Source organism: Cherax quadricarinatus, chromosome 85 (assembly GCF_038502225.1).
Source record: "Cherax quadricarinatus isolate ZL_2023a chromosome 85, ASM3850222v1, whole genome shotgun sequence".
Classification (NCBI taxonomy): domain Eukaryota; kingdom Metazoa; phylum Arthropoda; class Malacostraca; order Decapoda; family Parastacidae; genus Cherax; species Cherax quadricarinatus.
Window position 1 is genome coordinate 13,406,735 of NC_091376.1, and position 25,076 is coordinate 13,431,810.

General features: G+C 46.6%; 1 protein-coding gene across 4 annotated transcripts in view; it reads right to left on the reverse strand.

Moving 5' to 3' along the window:
• LOC128703197 (uncharacterized) overlaps window positions 1-25,076 on the reverse strand; it is a 96,841-nt gene that overhangs the window by 58,009 nt on the left and 13,756 nt on the right. For 2 of the 4 annotated variants that reach the window (XR_011394421.1, XR_011394425.1), the window contains exons 2-3: window positions 23,693-24,223; window positions 22,179-22,273 (exon numbers count right to left, since the gene is read on the reverse strand). The gene's annotated coding sequence lies outside the window, so the exon portion shown is untranslated. The remainder of the gene's footprint in view (window positions 1-22,178; window positions 22,274-23,692; window positions 24,224-25,076) is intronic. The other 2 variants (XR_011394422.1, XR_011394426.1) reach the window with 1 other exon arrangement.

The following is a 25,076-nucleotide window of genomic DNA, read 5'->3' on the forward strand; positions in this document are numbered from 1 at the left end:
CTACCACAAATGATGACACAGGCATAGATGCGATACGAATAAGTGCTGCAAGAATGGCATACAGTTCAGCAGTAAAAATGCTAGCTGAAGATAGTAAATGCCCCCGCACGACGCTGTCCAGAAACACCTTGCTCCTGGGGGATTTCAACTTAAGGCACCTAAAATGGAGGAATATAGCAAATAATATTGTTGCAGTAATAACACCAGGAGGCAGCTCTGATGAAAACTCACACTCACACGAGCTTTTAAATCTCTGCACAAAATTCAATTTAAACCAGCAAATAATAGAGCCTACTAGACTGGAGAATACACTAGACCTCATATTCACTAACAATGATGATCTGATAAGAAATGTCACCATATCAAAAACAATATACTCAGATCACAACATAATTGAGGTTCAGACATGTATGCGAGGAGCCCCAGACCGACAAAATGAGACTAGTCACGAGGGAGCATTCACCAAATTCAACTTCAATAACAAAAACATAAAGTGGGACCAAGTAAACCAAGTCCTAACCGATATAAGCTGGGAAGATATACTAAGCAACACAGACCCAAACTTATGCCTAGAACAGATTAACTCGGTGGCACTCGATGTATGCACAAGGCTTATTCCTCTAAGAAAAAGGAGGAGTAGATGTAAAATAGAAAGAGACAGGCGCTCCCTTTACAGGCGACGGAAAAGAATAACAGAGCGGCTAAAAGAGGTCAATATATCTGAAATGCGTAGGGAGACACTGGTCAGAGAAATAGCAAGCATCGAACTTAAGCTAAAAGAATCCTTTAGGAGTCAGGAATCGCGGGAAGAACTAAAAGCTATAAATGAAATCGAAAGAAACCCAAAGTATTTCTTCTCCTATGCCAAATCAAAATCGAGAACAACGCCCAGTATTGGGCCCCTACTTAAACAAGATGGGTCCTACACAGATGACAGCAAGGAAATGAGTGAGCTACTCAAGTCCCAATATGACTCAGTTTTTAGCAAGCCGCTAACCAGACTGAGAGTCGAAGATCAAAATGATTTTTTTATGAGAGAGCCACAAAATTTGATTAACACAAGCCTATCCGATGTTATCCTGACGCCAAATGACTTCGAACAGGCGATAAATGACATGCCCATGCACTCTGCCCCAGGGCCAGACTCATGGAACTCTGTGTTCATCAAGAACTGCAAGAAGCCCCTATCACGAGCCTTTTCCATCCTATGGAGAGGGAGCATGGACACGGGGGTCGTCCCTCAGTTACTAAAAACAACAGACATAGCCCCACTCCACAAAGGGGGCAGTAAAGCAACAGCAAAGAACTACAGACCAATAGCACTAACATCCCATATCATAAAAATCTTTGAAAGGGTCCTAAGAAGCAAGATCACCACCCATCTAGAAACCCATCAGTTACACAACCCAGGGCAACATGGGTTTAGAACAGGTCGCTCCTGTCTGTCTCAGCTACTGGATCACTACGACAAGGTCCTAAATGCACTAGAAGACAAAAAGAATGCAGATGTAATATATACAGACTTTGCAAAAGCCTTCGACAAGTGTGACCATGGCGTAATAGCGCACAAAATGCGCGCTAAAGGAATAACAGGAAAAGTCAGTCGATGGATCTATAATTTCCTCACTAACAGAACACAGAGAGTAGTCGTCAACAGAGTAAAGTCCGAGGCAGCTACGGTGAAAAGCTCTGTTCCACAAGGCACAGTACTAGCTCCCATCTTGTTCCTCATCCTCATATCCGACATAGACAAGGATGTCAGCCACAGCACCGTGTCTTCCTTTGCAGATGACACCCGAATCTGCATGACAGTGTCTTCCATTGCAGACACTGCAAGGCTCCAGGCGGACATCAACCAAATCTTTCAGTGGGCTGCAGAAAACAATATGAAGTTCAACGATGAGAAATTTCAATTACTCAGATATGGTAAACATGAGGAAATTAAATCTTCATCAGTGTACAAAACAAATTCTGGCCACGAAATAGAGCGAAACACCAACGTCAAAGACCTGGGAGTGATTATGTCGGAGGATCTCACCTTCAAGGACCATAACATTGTATCAATCGCATCTGCTAGAAAAATGACAGGATGGATAATGAGAACCTTCAAAACTAGGGATGCCAAGCCCATGATGACACTCTTCAGGTCACTTGTTCTATCTAGGCTGGAATATTGCTGCACTCTAACAGCACCTTTCAAGGCAGGTGAAATTGCCGACCTAGAAAATGTACAGAGAACTTTCACGGCGTGCATAACGGAGATAAAACACCTCAATTACTGGGAGCGCTTGAGGTTTCTAAACCTGTATTCCCTGGAACGCAGGAGGGAGAGATACATGATTATATACACCTGGAAAATCCTAGAGGGACTAGTACCGAACTTGCACACGAAAATCACTCACTACGAAAGCAAAAGACTTGGCAGACGATGCACCATCCCCCCAATGAAAAGCAGGGGTGTCACTAGCACGTTAAGAGACCATACAATAAGTGTCAGGGGCCCGAGACTGTTCAACTGCCTCCCAGCACACATAAGGGGGATTACCAACAGACCCCTGGCAGTCTTCAAGCTGGCACTGGACAAGCACCTAAAGTCAGTTCCTGATCAGCCGGGCTGTGGCTCGTACGTTGGTTTGCGTGCAGCCAGCAGCAACAGCCTGGTTGATCAGGCGCTGATCCACCAGGAGGCCTGGTCACAGACCGGGCCGCGGGGGCGTTGACCCCCGAAACTCTCTCCAGGTAAACTGCTGCGAATCCGACGCCGTCTGAAGACTTACAGCCATCTGTGTACACAGCAGTGGCATGAGAATGGGAGTGGAAGTGATCAAGAAAAAGAGAGCGGGAAGCCACCGTAGGCAGTTGAGCTTTCGAGCAAGGGAGTGAGAAGGAACAGACCCGAACAGCTGGAACTTCCCAGGGGGGTAGGGAAAAGTGAGATGCTACATGAACATATAAAGGTGGTAACTGAAGGGAAGACAAGAGTGAATGTAGGCGAAGAGAAAAGGGACGGAGCAAACAGGGGCGGCAAACGAATAAAGAATGTCTACTAATATCGGTGACCATTCTATAAATGGAAGGATTGTGTAGATCGTGAGAGCGTACATAGTAGCGAAGGCAATGGGCATCACGGCGATCAGACAAGGATGGAAAATTCGCTTCTGTATAGAGGCTCTCAACAGGGGAAGAGCAAAAAGCACCAAGGCACAAACGTGATCCTTGGTGATGGATAGAGTTAAGGCTAGAGAGAGTAGCAGGAGAGGTTGTGGAATAAATCTGGTCACCATAATCGAGTTTCGATAAAACGAGGGCTGAATGTAGGCGAAGCAGAGTTCGACGATCAGCTCCCCAGGAAAGATGAGCAAGGGTTTTAAGAAGGTTTAGCCGGCTGTGACAAGTTGCCTTCAGAGAGGTAATGTGAGGTTTCCAGGATAACCTACAGTCAAAGAGAAGGCCTAGAAACCTGATTGTATCACGTTCGGGGATACGGGAGCCATATAGATACAAAGGATGATCGGAGATAACAGAGCGTCAAGTGAAAGTAATTTGGTGAGTTTTGGTACTTGAAAATTTAAACCCATGCGTGGTGGCCCAAGTGGAAACACGGTCGACCGCATGCTGGAGAGAAACTGCAATGAGATGACAGTCAGCGCCTGCACAAGCAATAGCGAAGTCATCAACATAGAGTGATGACCAAATATTTGGTGGAAGAACAGATGCCAAATCATTTATAGCAAGGAGAAAAAGTGTTGTGCTTAGAACACATCCTTGAGGGACACCTTCAGCTTGGACGAAGTCCGGGAAAAGAACATTATTGACTCGAACACGGAAATGTCTGTCAGTTAAAAAGTTCTTAAGGAAGGATGGTAGATTGCCTCGGAGGCCTAAGGAATGGGCCTGGGCCAAAATATTATACCTCCAAGTTGTGTCATATGCCTTCTCAAGGTCAAAAAATATGGCAATAACTGAGTGATTATTCGCAAATGCATTACGAACATACGTATCCAAGCGTAGTAAAGGGTCTATGGTAGAACGACCCTTACGAAAGCCATATTGACTAGCGGAGAGACTGTTGTGTGTCTCTAAATACCACATTAAACGTCGATTTACGAGACGTTCCATCACTTTGCAAACTGCACTAGTAAGAGCGATGGGACGATAGTGGGAGGCATCATGTCCTGTAGTACCCGGTTTGCGGAAAGGGAGAACAATGGCAGATTTCCACAGCTGGGGAAGAACTCCTTGTGCCCAAATAAGATTGAAGAGGTGTAAGAGGACTACAAGGGCTGACCGATGTAAATGTTGTAACATACGAATATGAATGTCGGCAAGCTCAGAGGGTTGCCTCTAGTTCTTGAAGTGTAAAAGGCACATTATACTGTTCTTCTCTGAGAGAAGAAAAGTCCAAGGGTACTAACTCTATGGCAGACTTTGAGGAAAGAAACGAGGGGCATAGATGCAGCCCTCGGAAAATACGGACCAGATGTGTGCCAAGTTCAATGGCAACGTCGAGAGGGTTTGCTACATCAACACCAGCGACCCGTAGAACAGGAGCCGGGTCAGGAGAATATTTACCACTCAATTTCCTCACTTTTTTCCAGACTGCACTCATAGAAGAAGCAGAGGTGATGGTGGAAACATAGTCTCGCCAACAAGTGCGTTTAGCTTCACGGATGACACGGCGAGTGATCGCACGCTTCTGCTTAAAATCAAGAAGTCTCTCAGCGGTTCTATTGTACCGGTACCTGCCCCATGCAGCGCGTTTCAAACGTACGGCACGCGCACAAGCAGGAGACCACCAAGGCACGCACTTCTGAGAATGCCTGCCTGAGGTTTGGGGTATAGAATGAGAAGCTGCGGTATAAACTGACGTCGAAAAGATGTGTAGGAGCTCATCAATGGAGGATGAAGAAGGAACCTCACTAAAAGCAGTGAGGTGTGAGTAAAGATCCCAATTTGCCCGTCAAATTGCCAGCGAGGGCTACGGAAAATTGGTGAATAGGAAGGAGAAGTAATAATGATTGGAAAATGATAGCTGTCATTTAAGTCCGATAGAGCAGACCAGGTGAAGTCTAGTACAGTGGAGGAAGAGCAGACTGATAGATCGATGCAAGAGAGAGTATGAGTACGAGGATCAAAATGGGTGGGAGTACCCGTATTTAAAACATGGACGGGGTGATAGGCGAGAAAAGCCTCCAACTGGATGCCACATGAGTCACAATGAGACCCCCCCCCAGAGGAAATGGTGGGCATTAAAATCACCAAGCAACAGAAGTGGTGGTGGTAAGGATGAAACAAGAAAGGCAAAGTCTGGGATAGAAAATGCTCGAGAAGGAGAGAGATATAAAGAACATATTGTAAACCACTTATTCAAGTGGATACGGGCTGCAGTGTAATGCAGCGAGGTATGGATAAATAGTTGACAGTACGGAATATCATTGCGTAGAAGAAGGGCACTTTCATTGAAGGTCCCATCTGAGAAAGGATCCGAAGAATACAATAAATTATAGCCCGAGATAGGTTGGAAAACAGCCGAGTGTAATTTTGGTTCTTGTAAACAAGCACCAACAGGGGAAAACCTGGAAAGCAACATCTGAAGCTCACCCCGATTACCCCTGAGGCCGCGGATATTCCACTGTAAATAGGCCATGATTGGTGATGAAGAAAATACCAGGAATCTGTAGGTAAAGGCACCTACGGACTAGAGGGGTTAGAAAAGTCAACATGTGGTGGCATTGGAAGACGTTCAAGCAGCGAAGGAACGGAGCGTTGCGAAGAATGGGGTTGTGAAGATGGAGGAGAGGGAAGAGAAGGAACAGGAAGTGAATCAGTGTCCATTGAAGGTTTAGTCTCTGCAATATATTCTGAAATGGCTTCAAGTGTTTCTGAATTCAAAGATGTATGGGAGACCATATTGGAGATAGGAGGAGGAGGGTGAGTAAAGATTGGGACAGTAATGGACTGTACCAAAGTAGAGGGGGAGGGAAGAGTGTAAGGGACTGGAGATGAAGTGTGGGGGGTACAGAAGAGGCAGAAACCTGGGAGGTGTCAGAAGAGGGAGAAACTTGGGAGGGGACGGGGGTGGAAGGCATAGTACGAGGAGGAGGGTGAATCTCCACACTTGTAATAGAGCCAGAGAGAGGGGAAGAACTAGGTACAGAGACTGGAAAGGTAAAGTGTGGAGGTGGAAGAAGGGAAGGAAGGGGCAAAGAAGATTTGAGCAATGTGGATTTTTTGGACTTCTGAGAAGTAGAGGGGCGATTGGTAGTAGGTGTCGTACAAGGTCTTGTCGATACTGGGGCTTGTGAGGAAGGACGCGAAGATGTGAGAACAGACTGAGTTGTAGTCAGGACGTCAGAGCCAAGGACAGCAAAAGGATTAGATGCCGGAGTGGCTATGGGAGGGGTAACAACACAGGAGGCTGCAGAAGATGGGACCCCAGAAGTAGGGGGATGTTTGGAAACATGAGAATAAGAAACACAGGGTAGTCTCCCTTGGAGGCAGAGATGAGTAACTGCCATAGCATAAGGGAGACCTGCCTCTTTGAGGCAACGGATTTCACGTTCATTTAAGTAGACCTGGCAATGATGGGAGTACGAAGGGTGAGCTTCATTACAATTAAGGCAAGATGGAGGTTGACTGCAAGATGTATTAGAATGGTCGTCGGCACCATAGACTGGGCATTCGGCCATAGATCTGCAATATTTCGCTGGGTGGCCAAAACGCCAGCAATTTCTACATTGTTGCGGTGTAGGTATCACCTTTCGAACTTGTAACCGATGTCCCGCAACATATACAGAGGACGGGAGTTCTCGGCTGTCAAAAGTTAAACGAGCCACATTGCAAGAGTAATGTCTCCGCCCCCGGGCAGGAAGGACATAAGTGTCTACTTTGAGGATTGGGAGATCCTGAAGTTCCAGCTGTTCAAGAATGTCATTGCCACATGACTGGAAATTCTGTTGGACTATGGTATGGGGCAGAATGACAGTACCACTACAAGAATTGAGAGAAAGATGTTTTTCAATAGTGATAGGAGTAGTATCGATATTCGAAAGGAGAGAAGATCATGAGCTTGGGTAACATTCTGGACAGTGACGATGTGCGTACCACTCTCGAGAGCATGAAATGAAATATCTCTATCAACATGACGCAGGAGCGCTTTGCCAATACTATGGTCAGAAAGGTAGACAGAAGAAGAAGTCAGTCTTAAAGTAAAGAATTTAGTCCATTGTGTGGTCCGAAACTGAGCGTGGAGAGGGAGTGCTTGACATGTCGGTCTTTTCCGAGTAGAATGGGAAGGTAACGAAGGAGCATCATCAGGAGATTGACGTTGGCGTTTAGGAGTAGGACCGGAGTTGGTCCGGAGGGAAATGGGCGGGCGATTCGAAAATTGCCGTACCGTAGAGGGAGAAGCCGGTAGCATAGTCAAAGGAGAGCTCATAGTCAAAGGAGAGCGGAGTTCAGACAAATCAAAGGAGTCAGTCGAAGCCCCAGTACCTGAAGCAGGTGAGGAAACAGCACCAGCAAGAGGTACAGGGGCATCAGGAGTGTCCGAAGAGTGGTCTAAACACAAGGCAGGGTCAGAATGGGGTGCGGTATCAAGAAGGGGCCCGGGGGCAGTGGGTTCATGGATTGGGTTCTCCATGGTTAGGTTACTCCTTTGCTTTTTGTTTTTAAGAAAAAAAAGAAAGAAGAAAAGAAAATAAAAATAAAAAAAAATAAAAAAATGGGGGGAGCGGGGAGGAATAGTTCCCAGGAGGAATGAAAGGGCCGGAAATCTCCCTCCACGCCCAAGAGGACCTCAGCACCGCTAGTAGTGCAGATGCATATGGAACCCGTGCCATACCCTACCCTTCATGCCAGTAAACCAGCAATCCAGGATAGCAACCTCACATCTGCCGAGCTACCTCGGTGGACAAAAGAGAGGGCGGCCTGATATCCGCCACAAAGCATACCTCCTTCGGCCACCACCCCCGGAATCCGAAAGATGGCTTCCAGAGATACACCCGTTGCCCGAAAGACACCCAAAGCTACTCTGGGATACCAGAGAGGGATCGGGACATCCCCAGGCGATCCAGATTCCACGGCAAACTACGCCACCACCAAGAACCTCAACGGAATGGGATGGACCCTGGTGTCCTTTCCCCTACCTAGGAACTAGTGCACCTGTGGGAGAAATCCCAAAGGCCAAAAAGAGGAAGGGCAAAAGGGAGGGGTGGGGAGGAGGAGGAGGAATGGAAAAAGGGGAGGATGGGGGGGATGGGATAGGAGAGGGGAGAATGGGGGGTAATTAGGTTCGGTCTGAGGAAGACCGACAGAGCTAATTCCTCAGACCAAGAGCCTCTTTCACCACGCCAAGGAGCCCCCCTTGAAGAGGACCACAGGTATGAAGCAACTTTCAAAACTGTGATGTATCTTACATTACATTTCTAGATGACATGAAGGAAATAGTTTATCATGGCACTCTCATAGCCGCTCTAGTGAAGTGATTCTCAAAGAGTGGGTCGCGGACCCTGGAAGATGTAGTGAATTCCCAATTAGTCTACTAAGCTTCTCAATATTGCTCCTCAATCAGCGCTTGATTTTCTCAACTAACGGAGCCTAGGTAAGACACATGTGCAACAGTTAGGTATCTATTCCAAAACGTTTCACCTACACAGTAGCTCAGTAGGTTTCTTCAGTCGAGGAGCAGCAGCAGAATAAAGATACCTAACTGTTGGACACGCGTCTTACCTATCAATCTGTCAGTATTGTATACCATTAGCATATTACGAGAGACTACATTACAACTATTATTGTGTAGGAGTTCATGATTTGTTTTAGTTAAAAGGAGTCCTTTGTACTTGACCAGTGTCTGACAGAATGCTTGGAGGTGCTTAATTTATCGGCGAACTAGTAATACTTGCTCATTGAAGTCGTGTACCACTAAAATTCTTAACATGTGGAGAAGTAAATTTATTTAGGCACATGTACACATAAGTACAATTATCATATTTAATGTAAATTGCCTAGGATAACCCAAAAAAGTCAGTCAAAAAGGTCTTGTAAGGAAATTTTTCTCATGGTCATCAAGGTCCAAGACTCATCCTGACCCTTGACACCATAAGCCTCTATGTAATAATATGGGAAATAAGAGACTTTTACTGCTTATTCACGTGAATACACTTGTATATCTACTTCCACTAATCTTTATAAAAATATATAAACATGTATGCAGAACAAGTCACATGGGGGATTGAAATCCTTAGCTCTAGATCTCTCACACTCTTGTGCGTCGTCAGGAGCTATGCAATGTTGCAAGACAGCAACAGATAGGAGGGGAAATTCTCTAAGGCAAGGCAGAGGGTATCAATGGCGGCCCATGACATGTGAGGGCCTCTCACTGTTATAAAGAAGGAAGAAGAGTACAGGGAAGGAAAGACGGAGAGAGAAGGAACCAGGGAAGAATGTATATGAGGAGGAAGAGTGGAGAGGAGAATAATCATGTGGTAAGATAAAAGTAGATCGAGGAGAAAGGGGAAGAGAGGAAGTAGAAAGAGGGACAGGAGAAGGAAGGAAGGAGAGGAGTAGTAGGAGGGGAGAAAATATCTATTATATAGAGAAAAACATATCTACTTTTCTGGAAGAAATTTTTAAATATTACAAGTTATCTTATCAAGATAAGAGCCACCATTGCTATATGTATCAGTGAGTGAAATTCACAAACTTATATGGAAACAGTTGCAATGAATTTATTTGAAGAATATTTATACCAGAAATGCAAATGACATACAGCCTTAATAACCCATGTAACATTAATAAGCGTTATATTACTTAAAAGATATCAAACTATCACATATTTCGAGGCAACTTCTCCCTCTTTTACACAAATATCAAATTATATACTCGTGGATGAAATGGTGGTGCCTTCGGTTTACAACCGAAGGAACTGGGTTAGATAAGATAAGATAAGATTTCGTTCGGATTTTTAACCCCGGAGGGTTAGCCACCCAGGATAACCCAAGAAAGTCAGTGCGTCATCGAGGACTGTCTAACTTATTTCCCCCAGGATGCGACCCACACCAGTCGACTAACACCCAGGTACCTATTTGCTGCTAGGTGAACAGGACAACAGGTGTAAGGAAACGTGTCGAAATGTTTCCACCCGCCGGGAATCGAACCCGGGCCCTCTGTGTGTGAAGCGGGAGCTTTAGCCACCAGGCCACCGGGCCGGAACGAGTGGAAACACTGGGCATGTTTCTTTACAACAGTTGGCCCTGTTCATGTAGCAGTAAGTAGGTCCCGGGTAAGAGAGAAAGTAAGGTTGTAGACGGCATCCTGGGAAAGAGGAAACAAAGCTACATTGATTGTTTCACTTGAAGAATCAAGTAACGTGAAAGTGGCTGGAGACAAACTTGCGATGTTTCGATCCTACCTGGTTTGTGTAGTGATTTTCTTAGAGTTATCCTGGGTTACTACATCTCCAGGATAATTATCCGAATATACTTCATCTCCATACACACCTGGTCAGAGATCGGGCCGCGGGGGCGCTGACCCCCGAAACCCTTTCCAAGTATACCACATCTGGAGTTTACCTGGAGAGAGTTCCGGGGGTCAACGCCCCCGCGGCCCGGTCTGTGACCAGGCCTCCTGGTGGATCAGAGCCTGATCAACCAGGCTGTTGCTACTGGCTGCATGCAAACCAACATACGAGCCACAGCCCGGCTGGTCAGGAACCGACTTTAGGTGCTTGTCCAGTGCCAGCTTGAAGACTGCCAGGGGTCTGTTGGTAATCCCCCTTATGTATGCTGGGAGGCAGTTGAACAGTCTCGGGCCCCTGACACTTATTGTATGGTCTCTTAACGTGCTAGTGACACCCCTGCTTTTCATTGGGGGATGTTGCATCATCTGCCAAGTCTTTTGCTTTCGTAGTAAGTGATTTTCGTGTGCAAGTTCGGTACTAGTCCCTCTAGGATTTTCTAGGTGTATATAATCATGTATCTCTCCCTCCTGCGTTCCAGGGAATACAGGTTCAGGAACCTCAAGCGCTCCCAGTAATTGAGGTGTTTTATCTCCATTATGCGCGCCGTGAAGGTTCTCTCTACATTTTCTAGGTCAGCAATTTCACCTGCCTTGAAAGGTGCTGTTAGTGTGCAGCAATATTCCAGCTTAGATAGAACAAGTGACCTGAAGAGTGTCATCATGGGCTTGGCCTCCCTAGTTTTGAAGGTTCTCATTATCCATCCTGTCATTTTTCTAGCAGATGCGATTGATACAATGTTATGGTCCTTGAAGGTGAGATCCTCCAACATTATCATTCCCAGGTCTTTGACGTTGGTGTTTCGCTCTATTTTGTGGCCAGAATTTGTTTTGTACTCTGATGAAGATTTAATTTCCTCGTGTTTACCATATCTGAGTAATTGAAATTTCTCATCGTTGAACTTCATATTGTTTTCTGCAGCCCACTGAAAGATTCGGTTGATGTCCGCCTGGAGCCTTGCAGTGTCTGCAATGGAAGACACTGTCATGCAGATTCGGGTGTCATCTGCAAAGGAAGACACGGTGCTGTGGCTGACATCCTTGTCTATGTCGGATATGAGGATGAGGAACAAGATGGGAGCGAGTACTGTGCTTTGTGGAACAGAGCTTTTCACCGTAGCTGCCTCGGACTTCACTCTGTTGACGACTACTCTCTGTGTTCTGTTAGTGAGGAAATTATAGATCCATCGACCGACTTTTCCTGTTATTCCTTTAGCACGCATTTTGTGCGCTATTACGCCATGGTCACACTTGTCGAAGGCTTTTGCAAAGTCTGTATATATTACATCTGCATTCTTTTTATCTTCTAGTGCATTTAGGACCTTGTCGTAGTGATCCAATAGTTGAGACAGACAGGAGCGACCTGTTCTAAACCCATGTTGCCCTGGGTTGTGTATATGATGGGTTTCTAGATGGGTGGTGATCTTGCTTCTTAGGACCCTTTCAAAGATTTTTATGATATGGGATGTTAGTGCTATTGGTCTAGTTCTTTGCTGTTGCTTTACTGCCCCCTTTGTGGAGTGGGGCTATGTCTGTTGTTTTTAGTAACTGTGGGACGACCCCCGTGTCCATGCTCCCTCTCCATAGGATGGAAAAGGCTCGTGATAGGGGCTTCTTGCAGTTCTTGATGAACACGGAGTTCCATGAGTCTGGCCCTGGTATTATTATTATTATAATCAAAAAAGAAGCGCTAAGCCACAAGGGCTATACAGCGCTGCAGGGTAGGGAAGGAAGCAAGGGAATTGGATGGCAGAAGGGAGGGGGGATGATCAGCAGGTTACAGAAAACAGCGGGGCAGGGGATAGTACGGGGGTAGAGGGTAGCAAGAGATTGAAGTAGAAAGGGCTGAAAGTATCAGAATTTGTGAAGTCAGTCAGTCGTTGTCAAAAAGTCAATGAGAGAGTCCGGATGAAAGGTGGGTCCATCAGCGAGAAGGGAAGGTAAAGAGAGAGCAGCGGAGCGAAGACGACGACAGAGGTAAATTCTGCGTGCTCGTTGATAAAGTGGGCAGTCCAACAGAATGTGGCTGACTGATAATGGAGCTTGGCAATTCTCACAGAGAGGAGCAAGACGCCTCTCCATGAGATATCCATGAGTAAGACGAGTATGGCCAATGCGAAGACGGGAGAGAGTAGTCTCCCAACCTCGACACTGGTGATAAGAAGACGGCCAGTAACCTATACTCGGTTTAATAGACTGAAGTTTGTTGCCGAGCATAGTAGACCAACGTTGTTGCCAACGGGTGTGAAGGTGGGAAGATATTACAGCAAAATAGTCCGTAAATGGAATACCTCTATAAGAAACTGGTAGGTCATGTACTGCTGACCGCGCAGCAGTGTCTGCCTGTTCATTGCCCTGTACGTCAACATGACCAGGGACCCAACAAAAAACAATATCTTTATGCTTGGTAAAGATGCGGCGTAGCCAAAGTTGGATACGGAGGACTAAGGGGTGAGGTGTATCAAATTTTTGTATAGCCTGTAAAGCACTAAGGGAGTCTGAGACAACCACAAATGATGACACAGGCATAGATGCAATACGGATAAGTGCTGTAAGGATGGCATATAATTCAGCAGTAAAAATACTAGCCGAAGATAGTAAATGCCCTTGTACGACGCTGTCCGGAAACACTGCTGCGAATCCTACGCCGTCAGAAGACTTAGAGCCATCTGTGTACACAGCAATGGCATGAGAATGAGAGTGAAAGTGGTCAAGAAAAAGAGAGCGGGAAGCGACCGTAGACAGTTGGGCTTTCGAGCAAGGGAGGGAGAAAGAACAGACTCGAACAGCTGGAACTTCCCAGGGGGGTAGGGAAAAGTGAGATGCTACATGTACATAGAAAGGTGGTAGTTGAAGAGAAGACAAGAGCGAATGAAGGCGAAGAGAGAAGGGACGGAGTAAACAGGGGCGGCGAACAAATAAAGAATGTCTACTAATATCAGTGACCATTCTATAAATGGAAGGATTGCGGAGATCATGAGAGCGTACATAGTAGCGCAGGCAATGGGCATCACGGCGATCGGATAAGGATGGAACGTTCGCTTCTGCATAGAGGCTTTCGACAGGGGAAGAGCGAAAAGCACCAAGGCATAAACGTAATCCTTGGTGATGAATGGGGTTAAGGCTAGAGAGAGTAGCAGGAGATGCCGCTGAATAGATCTGGTCACCATAATCAAGTTTCGATAAAATAAGGGTGGAATGTAGGCGAAGGAGGGTTCGACGATCAGCTCCCCACGAAAGATGAGCAAGGGTTTTAAGAAGGTTCAGCCGGCTGTGACAAGTTGCCTTCAGAGAGGTAATGTGAGGTTTCCAGGATAACCTACGATCAAAGAGGAGGCCCAGAAACTTGACTGTATCACGTTCAGGGATACGGGAGCCATAGAGGTACAAAGGATGATCGGAGATGACAGAGCGTCTAGTGAAAGTGATTTGGTGGGTTTTAGTGCTGGAAAATTTAAACCCACGTGTGGTGGCCCAATTGGAAACACGGTCGACTGCATGTTGGAGAGAAACTGTAAGGAGGTGACAGTCAGCGCCTGCACAGGCAATAGCGAAGTCATCAACATAGAGTGATGACCAAATATTTGATGGAAGACTAGAGGCCAAATCATTAATAGCAAGGAGAAAAAGTGTTGTGCTCAGAACACATCCCTGGGGGACACCTTCAGCTTGGATAAAGTCCGGGGAGAGCACATTATTAACCCGAACACGGAAATGCCTGTCAGTTAAAAAGTTCTTAAGGAAGGATGGTAGATTGCCTCGAAGGCCTAAGGAGTGGGCTTGGGCTAAAATATTATACCTCCAAGTTGTGTCATATGCCTTCTCAAGGTCAAAAAATATGGCAATAACTGAGTGGTTATTCGCAAAGGCATTACGAACATACGTATCCAAGCGTAGTAAGGGGTCTATGGTAGAACGTCCCTTACGAAAGCCATATTGACGAGTGGAGAGACTGTTGTGTGTCTCTAAATACCACACTAAACGTCTATTTACTAGGCGTTCCATTACTTTGCAAACTGCACTGGTAAGAGCAATGGGACGATAGTGGGAGGTTTCATGTCCCGTAGTGCCTGGTTTGCGGAAAGGGAGAACAATGGCGGATTTCCACAGCTGTGGAAGAACTCCTTGTGACCAAATAAGATTGTAAAGGCGTAATAGGACTGCAAGGGCTGACTGATGTAAATGTTGTAGCATACGAATATGAATGTCGTCGGGCCCAGCTGCCGATGATCGACAAGCTGAGAGTGTTGCCTCCAGTTCTTGAAGTGTAAAAGGCACATTATACTGTTCTTCTCTGAGAGAAGAAAAGTCCAAGGGTGCTAACTCTCTGGCAGACTTTGAGGAAAGAAATGAGGGGCATAGATGGAGTCCCTGAGAAATACGGACCAGATGATTGCCAATTTCATTGGCAACATCTAGTGGGTTTGCTATATCAACACCGGCAACCCGCAGAACAGGAGCCGGGTCAGGAGAATATTTACCACTCAGTTTTCGTACTTTTTTCCAGACTGCACTCATAGAGGAAGCAGAGGTGATGGTGGAGACATAATCTCGCCAGCAAGTGCGTTTAGCGTCACGGATGACACGGCGAGCGATCGCACGCTTCTGTTTAAAATCAAGGAGTCGCTCTGTGGTTCTATTGTACCGGTACCTGCCCCATGCAGCGCGTTTCAAACGTACTGCACGAGCACAAGCAGGAGACCACCAAGGCACGCATTTCTGAGAATGCCTGCCCGAAGTTTGGGGTATAGAATGAGAAGCTGCGGTGAAAACGGAGGACGAGAAGAGGTGTAAAAGCTCATCGATGGAGGACGAAGAAGGAACCTCTTTAAAAACAGTTAGGTGTGAGTAAAGGTTCCAATTTGCCCGATTAAATTGCCAGCGTGGGGTGCGAAGAGGTGGCGAATATGAAGGGGAAGTAAGAATGATTGGGAAATGATCACTGTCATGTAAGTCCGGGAGAACAGACCAAGTGAAGTCTAATGCGGCGGAGGAAGAGCAGACTGAGAGATCGATGCAAGAGAGAGTATGAGTCCGAGGATCAAAATGGGTGTGAGTACCTGTATTTAAAACATGGAGGGGGTGGGTGGCAAGAAAAGCCTCTAACTGAATTCCACGGGAATCACAGTGAGACCCCCCCCCCAGAGGAAATGGTGGGCATTAAAATCACCAAGTAACAGAATCGGTGGCGGTAATGACGAAACAAGGAAGGCAAAATCCGGAATAGATAATGCCCGAGAAGGAGAGAGATATAAAGAACAGAGCGTATACCACCTATGTAAGTGGATACGGGCTGCTGTGTAATGCAGCGAAGTATGAACAAATAGCTGATGGTACGGAATATCAGTGCGGAGAAGAAGGGCACTTTCATTAAAGGTCCCATCAGGAAAAGGATCTGAAGAATACAATAAATTATAGCCTGAGATGTGAGAAATAACAGCAGAGTGTAATTTTGGTTCCTGTAAGCAAACACCAACAGGGGCAAACTGGGAGAGTAACATCTGAAGCTCACCCCGATTACCCCTGAGGCCGCGTATATTCCACTGTAAATAGGCCATGATTGGCAATGATAAAGATACTTGAAATCCGCAGGTAAGGGTTCCTACGGACTAGAAGGGTTAGAAAAGTCCACATGCGGAGGCAGTGGAAAATGTTCAAGCAGCGAAGGAACGGTGCGCTGTGAAGAAAGGAGTTGCGCAGATGGAGCAGAGGAGAGAGAAAGAGCGGAAGGTGGATCAGTGTCCATTGATGGTTTGGTCTCTGCAATATATTCAGAGATTGCTTCAAGTGTTTCGGAATTCAGAGATGTCGTATGGGAGACAATATTGGGAATGGTAGGGGGAGGATGAGTAAAGATTGGAACTGTATTGGACTGTACCAAGGTAGGGGGGGGCGAAAGGGTGGAGGGAACTGGAGAAGCGTGGCAGGGGACAGAAGAGGCAGGAACCTGGGAGGTGGCAGAAGAGGAAGAAACTTGGGAGGGAACAGGGGAGGAAGGTACATTACGAGGAGGAGGGTGAACCTCTGCACTTGTAACTGAGCCAGTGAGAGGGGAAGAACTAGGGACAGAGACAGGGAGGGTAAAATGAGGAGGTGGAAGATGGGTAGGAGGTGTTACCGGACCTTTTTTTGACTTTTGAGAAGTAGAGGGACGATTGGGAGGAGGTGTCGTACGAGGTCTCGTCGATACTGAGGCTTGTGAGAGAGAACTCGAAGAAGCGAGATTAGACTGAGGCGTTGAAGTAGGGACGTCTGAGCCGAGGACAGCAAAAGGATTAGATACAGGAGTGATTATGGGAGAGGTAACCACAGAGGTGGGTGTAGAAGATGGGATACCAGAAGTGGGGGGACGTTTTGAAACACGGGAATAAGAAACACGTGGGAGTCTCCCTTGGAGGCGGAGATGAGAAACTGCCATGGCATAAGGGAGACCTTCTGTCTCTTTGAGGTAACGGATTTCCCGCTCGTTTAAATAGACCTGACAACGGCGAGAGTACGAAGGGTGAGCCTCATGACAGTTAAGGCAAGAGGGAGATCGATTGCAAGACGTATTAGAATGGTCATCGGCACCACAGACTGGGCATTCGGCGATAGATCTGCAATATTTCGCTGGATGGCCAAATCGCCAGCAATTTCTACACTGTTGTGGTGTAGGGATCACCTTTCGAACTTGTAACCGATGTCCTGCTATATAAACTGAGGATGGGAGTTCTCGGCTGTCAAAAGTTAAACGAGCCACATTGCTAGGGTATCGTCTCCGCCCACGGGCAGGAAGAACGTAAGTGTCTACCTTGAGGATTGGGAGATCTTGGAGTTCCAGCTGTTCTAGAATGTCAGTGCCACATGTCTGGAAATTTTGTTGAACTATGGTATGGGGCAGAATGACGGTACCACTACAAGAATTGAGGGAATGATGTTTTTCAAGAGTGACAGGAACAGTATCGATATGGGAAAGACGAGAGAGCTCATGAGCCTGGGTAGCATTCTGTACGGTAATGATGCGCGTACCGCTCTTAAGAGCATGAAAAGAAATATCTTTACCAACATGGCGTAGGAGTGCCTTGCCAATACTATGGTCAGAAAGATAGGCAGTAGAGGAAGTTGGTCGTAAAGTGAAGAATTTAGTCCACTGTTCAGTCTGAAACTGAGCGTGGAAAGGTAGTGAAGGACGTGTCGATCGTTTCTGAGAAGAACGAGAAGGTGGAGAAGTATCATCAGCAGGTAATTGTCGTTGGCGTTTAGGCGTGGGACCAGAGTTGGTCCGACGTGGAACGGGTCGGCGATTTGAAAATTGCCGCACCGTAGAGGGAGAGGCCGGAAGCATAGTCAGAGGAGAGCGAAGGTCCGATAAATCGAAGGAGTCAGTCGAGGCCTCAGTACCTGAAGCGGGTGAGGAAACAGCACCGGCAATAGGTACAGAGGCATGAGGAATGTCTGAAGAGTGGTCCAAAGACGAGGCGGGGTCAGAACGGGGTGCGGTATCAAGAAGGGGCCCGGGGGTACCAGGTTCATGGACTAGGGCTGCCATGGTTAGGTTACTTCTTTCTTTTTGTTTTTAAGAAAAAAAAAGAAAGAAGAAAAGAAAATAAAAATAAAAAAAAAGAAAAAAAAAAAGGGGGGACCGGGGAGGGATAGGTCCTAGGAGGAATGAAAGGGCCAGAAATCTCCCTCCGCGCCCAAGAGGACCTCAGCACCGCAAGTAGCGCAGATGCAGCATGGAACCCGTGCCATACCCTACCCATCATGCTAGTAAACTAACAATCCGGGATAGCAACCTCACATCTGCCGAGCTACCTCGGTGGACAAAAGAGAGGGCGGCCGGATATCCGCCACAAAGCATACCTCCTTCGGCCACCACCCCCGGAATCCGAAAGGTGGCTTCCAGAGATACACTCGTCGCCCGAAAGACACCCAAAGCTACTCCGGGATACCGGAGAGGGATCGGGACATCCCCAGGCGATCCAGATTCCACGGCAAACTACGCCACCGCTAAGAACCTCAACGGAATGGGATGGACCCCGGTATCCTTTCCTCTACCTAGGAACTAGCGCGCCTGTGGGAGAAATCCCAAAGGACAAAAAGAGGAAGGGCAAAAGGGAGGGGTGGGGAGGGGGAGGAGGAAAGGAAAAAGGGGAGGATGGGGAGGATGGGATAGGGGAGGGGAGATTGGGGGGTAATTAGGTTCGGTCTGAGGAAGAAGACCGATAGGTCTAATTCCTCAGACCAAGAGCCTCTTCACCACGCCAAGGAGCCCCCCTTGAAGAGGTGCATAGTTATACTAGGGGATACATACCCTCTTGGATATAGGAATTTCTGAGGTGCAGGCAGGACACTAATAACGACTGAATATTGCAGGAATTAAGGCTCCCGGTTGCATGTGGTTTCTGAGGGAAAGTCCAGAGGGGCTAAGGCTAAGCTTAGGGAAGTTGAAGATCAGGATATATGCTGCAACACCAAGTAAGTTAGTCCTTTATACGTGCATGCAGGCGAGTTTCTTGCAACATCAATCATTTGTGGAAATCTGTCCTATAAGCCACTTGTGAGGCTGAGGTACCCACCTCAGAGCTCGGTGTCAAGAGTTTGCCAGGGTAGGTGACTCACTTGGAGGCAGTCCACACAAATTTTCACATATACTTTCCCTCGAGGTTTATAGGAACTTTATTAAGGAAAACCACCTCAGTTTTCCCCCATGGTTATCGCAACCAAACACTGGTTGGTCATGGGATTCTCCCCGGACTTCTATACAGGGCCGGATTTAGACCCTGGGGGGGCCGGGACACTTTAGTTTTGGGGGACCCCTCAACCTGGAAATTAAATTGCAGTTTTCAAACAAAAATATTAGGTTTCGAAGAAGCTTAATTTTATTTTTCTCAATTTTATTGACTAAGAATACAGTGGGGCTTCACTGTTCATGTCTACAGAAGTATTTGTAGACATGGACAGTGAAGCCCCACCATGTGATTCAGACGCAGCCATGTGGTTTCCTGTCAGTGAAAATCATGTGTACTTTTGGTCAACTGAGACCATAGACACCGTAAGCTGGACACCAAAGATATAAATAAATGCACATCGGTAATTATTATAGTGTAGTTGTGTAGATGGAATATATTACAAACTGAAAATTATAGTCAATTATTCTTGAAGTCAATAAAATTAAGAAAAATAAATCAGACTTCTTCGAAACCCAACTTTTTTTTTTCGAAAACTGCTGTTTATCATTCTAGTTCACTTATTTGCAATTTAATTTCCATGTTGAGAGCCCCCCCCCCCCAGGTCTAAATCCGGCCCTGATCAAAACTAAGCACTAAACCCACACGAGATGCCAAATACGTCAGCCCAACATCAAGGAGACTGTTTTCAACACGAGTCCATGGACATTGTTCATTAGAATTACGAATATGTGATCAACGAGTGTCTTTGGGCTAGTGTCCAGGGCGGTTCAAATATGAAGGTTCATGCCACATTAACACAGTAACAAGACTGACACAGTCCCTTAGTAATTACCAAGTGACAACCATCCCCCTACCTACCTACACCCCTCCCCATCACCCACCCACCAGTAACAACTAACTACTCACCCCCAAACCCCTCCACCAGCAGCCAACCCTCGACCCTTTCCCTAACGACCTTCCCCCTCCCCACAAACTACTGACGTCATCGCCCCCCCCCTCCTCCAGGTCAATGGCGCCATTTAGCCATAGAGGTCAAGAATAGTGGCGCCACTAGTCACTCCTCTACCATCCACCACACCAACAACACCTCCAGCTCTTCCAGTTCCATCAACCTGTGGTAATTTAAACTTTAATTACTCCAATTTCATGGTAATTTTTGACAGATCAGATTTGAAAATATTTTAGCGATTTTTCTTTCTACAAAACTGAAGGAAGCATTGTAAATACATAGACTTCAAACTATTGCTTACTGCAGTTCATGAATAATCTAGTAATGTCCATACTTTTATCTTTGCAGACATTGTTTTGGGTGTTGCTGCTGGTGACGACATCTCTGAAGACTTGCAGCTGCCCACCACACGGACTTCACCACACAGCAGCTGCCCACCACACGGACTTCACCACACAGCAGCTGCCCACCACACGGACTTCACCACACAGCAGCTGCCCACCACACGGACTTCACCACACAGCAGCTGCCCACTTCACCACACAGCAGCTGCCCACCACACGGACTTCACCACACAGCAGCTGCCCACCACACGGACTTCACCACACAGCAGCTGCCCACCACACGGACTTCACCACACAGCAGCTGCCCACCACACGGACTTCACCACACAGCAGCTGCCCACCACACGGACTTCACCACACAGCAGCTGCCCACCACACGGACTTCACCACACAGCAGCTGCCCACCACACGGACTTCACCACACAGCAGCTGCCCACCACACGGACTTCACCACACAGCAGCTGCCCACCACACGGACTTCACCACACAGCAGCTGCCCACCACACGGACTTCACCACACAGCAGCTGCCCACCACACGGACTTCACCACACAGCAGCTGCCCACCACACGGACTTCACCACACAGCAGCTGCCCACCACACGGACTTCACCACACAGCAGCTGCCCACCACACGGACTTCACCACACAGCAGCTGCCCACCACACGGACTTCACCACACAGCAGCTGCCCACCACACGGACTTCACCACACAGCAGCTGCCCACCACACGGACTTCACCACACAGCAGCTGCCCACCACACGGACTTCACCACACAGCAGCTGCCCACCACACGGACTTCACCACACAGCAGCTGCCCACCACACGGACTTCACCACACAGCAGCTGCCCACCACACGGACTTCACCACACAGCAGCTGCCCACCACACGGACTTCACCACACAGCAGCTGCCCACCACACGGACTTCACCACACAGCAGCTGCCCACCACACGGACTTCACCACACAGCAGCTGCCCACCACACGGACTTCACCACACAGCAGCTGCCCACCACACGGACTTCACCACACAGTGGCCTGGTGGCTAAAGCTCCCGCTTCACACACGGAGGGCCCGGGCTCGATTCCCGGCGGGTGGTAACATTTCGACACGTTTCCTTACACCTGTTGTCCTGTTCACCTAGCAGAAAATAGGTACCTGGGTGTTAGTCGACTGGTGTGGGTGGCATCCTGGGGGACAAGATTAAGGACCCCAATGGAAATAAGTTAGTCCTCGATAACGCACCGACTTTCTTGGGTGGCTAACCCTCCGGGGTTAAAAATCCGAACGAAATCTTATCTCTTATCACAGCAGCTGCCCACATGGAGAATATCGCCAACTTAAAAGATTCGATGAACTTATAAGCGTTAATTAAAATGTAATAAATAGTCTACCACAGTAAGTAAATATTTAAGGAACACACACAAAGGTGTACAAGGAACACAAATATAAAAATGAACTAACTGAGACAAGCCTCAACTGCTGTATTTGTCAGCAGGACGACAACAGTCACAATTCGGGAGCTTTAAGCTCGGGGAAAAAAAAAAAATATACCTACCCCAACCCTACTAACAATAGTAGTAATGAGGCGGACAGCCTCAATACTGCCATCATTAGTAGTCTGAGGTATGATACATTTCTCAAATTTCATGACTAGTGTTGCGATACTGAGCAGTGGACAGTCCTGTACAACACTACCTTCACTGGAAACACTTGTGCACGCGGAAGTATTCTAACACAGCTATTGTGATCACCTCGTCTCCAGTGTTCTGTCTTGTTTGTAAGGAAGGATTCTGCGGAAATTAAAAAAGTTACGGAGTTCCCTCCAATGTATAACTTAGACGCCTAAGTGATATTAGCCAAAACCTACTCCTATATTTAACTAGACAAAAAAATTGATGACTTTTTAAACTTGCACTATTCTCTGATTCAAACTTTCATAGACCTGTCCCCGAAAGTTTACCGCTTCCCTCCCCTCCCCCCATTCAAACGATTTTACATACGTATACATTTACCCAAGTGAAATTTCCTATAACTAGATAATATGCATAGGAGTTAGCTTGGGGAATGTTATACACTGCCTATCAGGTTTGATCCAAAGAAGGGGAGGGCTCTTGCAACTGCTTGTATCAAGATACCTTCACTAGTACAGAGACACCCCTTGAAGGGCATCCAAGTTTAACATGAAGGTAGTTAGGATCATTAAGACACAATGTTTTTCCCCTACACTTCCATGTCCCTCATAGCACACTAAACTAACAGCCAACACTATGGGTTATCTAACTAGCTGGAGACCTGCTTTATACTAGTTTCCTAGCGCGCACTACCGTGCTAAACTGAATTCATAACCTACCTTACCTGCCATTTATGGCTGGCATCCTAGGCACAACCTGAGGACCAATACATTCAAGCCCCCCACACACTACCTCTTTTCTGGGTTTCTAACCCAACAGGGTTAATAATCCTATTCCCACTATTGTCAGTCTAAATCGCCTGCCTAACTATACTCATCAGCCTCAGATGTTAGCGAATCCTTTGATCTCAAAGGTTTTCATTATTTTCATCATTAACGTCTGCTGCCAGAAGCGTTAGACTTCACTACTTACAAACTATCAAACCAACTGCAATTCTGAACGCTAATATACCTTTTATATTCACAGGAACCTGAACGTCGCTTAAATTTTCCAAAATGATGAAATTTTGTGAACTCAATGAAGCAATATTTAACTTTGCACCGTTTGGCCAAAGGCATAAAAAACGTAGAACACCCACCACAACCACTACCCAAAGCCCAGAACCCACCAAAATCCCCACGGAAACCACGAGCAATAACAGACTGCAGACAGCTACTGAAGGTCGTTGGTGGGTTCCCAGGCCTACAGTTCTACGTAATCTATGCCTTCAGGGGAGATTACTCTCCCCTGCTATATGCATTCATAATGCATATAGCAGATTCTCCAGTTCTCTTCTTAACCTAACTACCAAAATGTATAAAACTACTTCAGGTATCGGCTTGACAAAGCTCCTGGAGAGCGAAACGTTGCCACAATAAAATGTCACATTAGCTGCACTTGTGTCCTTTTACTTTACATATTGTCGGTAATTCTACCAACATTATTACTTCTGATATCAATTGCTTACAATATTCCCTATACTCTCCCCACCTAATACAATTACTATCTGCTTCAATAACCAAACTTTAGTGGACTTACAAGTGGGCCCTGCCCACCTCTAACGACGTCTCCAACTGCTGCATCTCCATGTAACGCTAAATGTTATGGGTCAGACCATTTACTAGTGTAGTTGTCACCACCCCTCAGACTGGTCAATGTTGCAGCAGACACAGCCAGGCACAGCACTCCTCAAACTGGTCAATGTTGCAGCAGACACAGCCAGGCACAGCACTCCTCAGACTGGTCAATGTTGCAACAGACACAGCCAGGCACAGCACTCCTCAGACTGGTCAGTGTTGCAGCAGACACAGCCAGGCACAGCACTCCTCAGACTGGTCAGTGTTGCAGCAGACACAGCCAGGCACAGCACTCCTCAGACTGGTCAGTGTTGCAGCAGACACAGCCAGGCACAGCACTCCTCAGACTGGTCAGTGTTGCAGCAGACACAGCCAGGCACAGCACTCCTCAGACTGGTCAGTGTTGCAGCAGACACAGCCAGGCACAGCACTCCTCAGACTGGTCAGTGTTGCAGCAGACACAGTCAGGCACAGCACTCCTCAGTTACCACACCTGAAACAAAACATTCACATTATAACCATGAACATTACACATTTATACACAAACATTACCATGTAATATAAACTAGTAACATTACTGCCAGACTCCTATTCAAATTCAAATACAATTCAAATTCAAAGTTTATTCTCTATAAGGATTATAATGCTGAGTTTACAGAATTTGGTTATTGTGTGGTTTACATGTAGTAAAATAATGATTACTGAGTGTACCACTAGAACACCTAGCATGGCTAGGTATTACAGTGTACCACTAGAACACCTAGCATGGCTAGGTATTACAGTGTACCACTAGAACACCTAGCATGGCTAGGTATTACAGAGTGTACCACTAGAACACCTAGCATGGCTAGGTATTACAGAGTGTACCACTAGAACACCTAGCATGGCTAGGTATTACAGTGTACCACTAGAACACCTAGCATGGCTAGGTATTACAGAGTGTACCACTAGAACACCTAGCATGGCTAGGTATTACAGAGTGTACCACTAGAACACCTAGCATGGCTAGGTATTACAGAGTGTACCACTAGAACACCTAGCATGGCTAGGTATTACAGAGTGTACCACTAGAACACCTAGCATGGCTAGGTATTACAGAGTGTACCACTAGAACACCTAGCATGGCTAGGTATTACATAGTGTACCACTAGAACACCTAGCATGGCTAGGTATTACAGAGTGTACCACTAGAACACCTAGCATGGCTAGGTATTACAGTGTACCACTAGAACACCTAGCATGGCTAGGCATTTCAGGCAGACTTACTTTAATTCTTAATTTTAAAATATTACAAATTATGAGGTAAGTTGGTATTATGGCTAAGTGACTAAATACTAGTTTGTGAG